The sequence below is a fragment of the Procambarus clarkii genome, chromosome 24 (genome assembly GCF_040958095.1).
Source record: "Procambarus clarkii isolate CNS0578487 chromosome 24, FALCON_Pclarkii_2.0, whole genome shotgun sequence".
Lineage (NCBI taxonomy): Eukaryota > Metazoa > Arthropoda > Malacostraca > Decapoda > Cambaridae > Procambarus > Procambarus clarkii.
Genome location: NC_091173.1, coordinates 21,525,495 through 21,530,115, shown reverse-complemented (window position 1 = coordinate 21,530,115; position 4,621 = coordinate 21,525,495).

Here is a 4,621-nt window from a genome sequence, read left to right as displayed (position 1 = left end):
GAGGCAGCAAGGGAGGCTAGGGTGACGAAGGTAGGCAGAGTATGTAGGGTGATGAAGGTAAGCTGAGTTGTGTACTTGCCTAGGAGCCTAGCTCAACCCTGTCCTTGCAGGGTTGAGCTAGGCTCCTAGCCCCGCCTTCCAAACATTCGTTAAATTAATGACTCATTTCCCCACGCTTTTATCATATACACATTTAAAATTGTAAACCGAAATAGCTTCAAGGACTCGTGCATCTAATCAATTATATTTATTGACAACTCTAACACTGGAAAAAGTTCTTCCTGGGCTCTGACTCATTTGCTTCTCCAGTCACAACGTCGCAAGGTTAGGTAAGGTCCTCTTAAGGTTTCTCAACGTCAAGACACTGTCTTACTAAAGTGACCTATCGTAACCTACCAGAAGACAGACAACGGGACAGTATGTCAATTTCGCCAGGCAGAGTATGGTAGTGTGAGGGAGGCAGGAGTGGAAGTATAGTCAGCTGTACAATAAACAAGAGAGGTTACAAGAGAGGGCAGCATGTGTCCAGACAGCAGCCCCTTGATTGACTAGTTATGTGAGGTGGGGGAGGTGGTTATATTACGCCTCCCTCCCCTCCCTCCCCCCCGGATGTTGGGGTGCTCTTATCATGTTTTTGTGAGCAGTGAGGAAGGCTGCCCGCTCTCTGCGCCTCCCAACTGCTCCTCAACTCCCCGCTTCACCTCCCCCTTCCTACGGTACAGGTGTACCACTCTCATTGGTGCTACCAAACCTCCTGACTACTTGTTCCACACGTCCCTGGTAGCTGTGGTTGTTCCAGACGTCCTCGTGGTTGTTCCAGGACGTCCCGTAACTATGTTCAGAGGTGCACCTCCGTGAACATGGTGGTACCAGAGCTATCTTTAACGAGGGAGGGAATATCAGAGGGTAAAGCGCCAAGCCATTACGACTATATTTTTAACGAGCCCGAGCTGATTCCAGACGTAAATAATCGGATATATATAATAATGTTTGAGTTGTATTAATGAGTAGTTGTGAGGAAGGTGTGTTGTGAGGGTGTGAGTGCATGTGTGTGGGAGCAGCACGGAGGTCTGGAGGCGGTGGTGGAGGCTCACAACTAATGGACACCTCCCAAGGATTTCTCGCGAGCTCCCAACAACCACTTGTTCATGCCAACTTTGACCGTAAACTGTCGCCCCTACTGCGCCGCAGGTCACTGTTGCTGCTGCTTGTTGTGGGTCCTTCACTGTGCCAGGTCACTGTTGTCTGTGTGGGTCCTTCACTGCGCCAGGTCACTGTTGTCTTGTTTTGGGTCCTTCACTGGGCCAGGTCACTGTTATCTTGTTGGGGTCCTTCACTGCGCCAGGTCACTGTTGTCTGTGTGGGTCCTTCACTGTTCCAGGTCACTGTTGTCTTTGTGGGTCCTTCACTGTGCCAGGTCGCTGTTGTCCTGCTCGTTGTGGGTCGTTCACTGTGCAGGTCACTGTTTGTCTTGTGGGTCCTTCACACTGTGCAGGTCACTGTTGTCCTGTTGTTGGTCGTTCACTGTGCCAGGTCACTGTTGTCTTGTGGGTCCTTCACTGTGCCAGGTCACTGCTGTTCGCTGTAAATCGTCACTACACCGAGAAATATTGCCGTAGCACATGTGCACGCTTTAAAAAAACAGTTTGGAGAACTTCCTGCAGGAAATGCTGGTAACATGATCGCGTCCTGTAAGATCCTAAGGAACATAAACATGTGTTGTGCAACAGCTTGTACGAGAGGTGAACTCTTGAGACTGTTAAGCTCATTTACATATATATATCCTAATAGTATTGACTAAGTACAATAAGCTGTAGGAGGTACCATGAATACGTTTAAATACTGACACGAAAGAAGTGTGTGGGGGGGAAACCATTGCATTAGACGACCACCATTTGGAAAGGTGGGGGCCCAAGAGCTGAGTCTTGGTCCTATTGATACAGTTAGGGTGATGCACACATAGCCACAATATTTTATTTTAATGTATGATTTTAATTGATGAGGCTTCATGAGGGTGAGAGTGATGAGTTGTTTTTCCCCTCGAATATGACAAATCATGATCCACTGTACTTGTAAGTTTTGTAAATGGTTGCATATGAGTTCTTAACCATTCAACGGGAGGAGAGGAGAGGAAGGGGAGAGGAGAGAAGAGGAAGGGGAGAAGGAAGAGAAGAATTGAGGACAGGAGAAGGCGGATGGTATTCATATATACCAACTATTTGTGGGTTGAGATAAGCTGTGATAGGAGACTGTTACTGGTGAAGCCACGTAATAATTACAAGAGTATTGAGCATGTTGCTTGGCAATCATTATTGTGAATCTAGAGTGCGTAATAGTCACTGTAGATAAGATTGTCATGATCATTATGTAATAATAATCATAGATAATGATGTGTAATGATGGGCTTAGAAGTTTGGTGTTGTGACTCTTGGCTGTCGTACAACAGATAAGCGTTGATAATTTATTATCATTTATAGTGGTCATACCTGGCTAACTGCAACCTAAGGTTTGTTCTTCTTAATTACAAATAAAAGGGCATTACTAACACTCACCATAGATGATGTAGTTGTCACTGTTTTTATGATGTCATTGTAGTAGATGTCATTTTTATGATGGTATATCTTATGATGATAATCACTATATGGTTATGATAGTTATTGATTAATATAGTCTTAACTATTATAGATATTGTAATTATATGTTGTGATTGGTTTTATGCAAGTATGAGGACTTGTGATATACATTGTCTGTCATATTACGAGAACTTTCAAATCCAGGGATCCCATCACAATGGTTGTACTATACAAATCACTTGTACTGTCCCGTCTTGAGTACTGCTCAGTACTCACTTCCCCCTTCAGAGCAGGAGAGATTGCTGAAATAGAGGGAATACAGAGAACATATACGGCACGCATAGACGCAATAAAGCACCTAAATTATTGGGATCGTCTTGAAGCTCTCCAAATGTACTCTCTAGAAAGAAGACGAGAGAGATACCAAATAATATACACGTGGAAGATACTGGAGGGCCAGGTCCCAAATCTACACAGTAAAATAACAACGTACTGGAGTGAACGATATGGAACAAAAATGCAGAATAGAACCAGTGAAGAGCAGAGGTGCCATAGGCACAATCAGAGAACACTGTATAAACATCAGAGGTCCGCGGTTGTTCAACGTCCTACTAGCGAGCATCGGAAATATTGTCGGAACAACCGTAGACATCTTCAAGCAAAAACTAGATTGTTTTCTAAAAAAAAAGTGCCGTACCGACCGGGCTGTGGTTGGATATGTGGGCCTGCGGGCCGCTCCAAGCAACAGCCTGGTGGACCAAACTCTCACAAGTCAAGCCTGGCCTCGGGCCGGGCTTGGGGAGTAGAAGAACTCCCAGAAGGCCCATCAACCAGGTACGAAGAGAGATGGAGATGGAGAGGAGCCCAACAATGACGGGGAGACGGCTTTGAGAGCATTTATATTTTAAGGCGTGTTTCATAATTGTATGGTGAGATGCAGCGCCGCCATGGGAGACCTGGGAGACCTTCCTGGAATGTCTCCGTGCACTGGGAGAACCTTCTGGGTGGGAGAGATATAGGTCTGGCTGGCTGGCAGCGCTGCGCATAACGTCTGTCTTGTGGCTGCCTTTTTGGTGGCTCTGGGGGGGGGGGGTCACTGCCCTCGCGGCCCCATTCTGTCTCTCCCTCATTGACGGCCCGATCAACCAGACTGTTGGTGTTTGCATGTGGCTATTTGGCAGAGGTGCTACTGATCTCTAGGTCAGGTATCCTTTGTACATTTTTCTCGAGTTTCATTTTTTACCTACTAAAAAGACCACTAAATTATTAGTGGTCTTTTAAAGAAATAAATGAAGACCATCACTAATTTAACCTAGGCCTAAATACGTTATGTACATATATAGGTTGTTGTTAAAGATTCCCTACCTGGAACAAAGTTCCAAGTAGCACGGGCTATGGTGAGCCCGTAGGTATATATATATAGGCCTAGATTAGACCAAGGTATTGTTCATATATTCTCTTGAAGTTAGGATGGGTTGGCGATTGGCCTGTCATATCTCGAATGTTCTTGTTATCCATGCTATCTATTCCCCCCCCTCCCCCATCTTTAAACGCAATTGAGGCCTGGTCGACGACCGGGCCGCGGGGTCGCTAAGCCCCGAAATCACCTCAAGGTAACCTCAAGGTAACCTCAAGGTAAGGTCGTCCGATGAAATTGAAATAAGTTTATTGAGGTAAAATACACACAAAGGGATGAGGTAGCTCAAGCTATTCTCACCCCGTTCAGTACAACGTGTTAATACATACATAGACACACATCACAAACAATAAACGTATTACCGAACATTCTGAGAGATAAACATATACATTTCCTCCTTTACACAAGTATCGTCCGATACGACGAGAGACTTACCCTCTGCCCTGCGATGTGGGTTGACTTAACTATATTTGGTTCGGGGTTTAAATTCCATGTGTCGTCGTAATTTGTATTCGTTGGACATGACGTGTTATGGACAACAGGATTGACAGTGTGGCGGAGTTGGCTGTGTCTTCAAGGTCTGTGGTTGTGTACTGTTATTCACTTAATGTTTTGTGCCCAGTTTTAACTG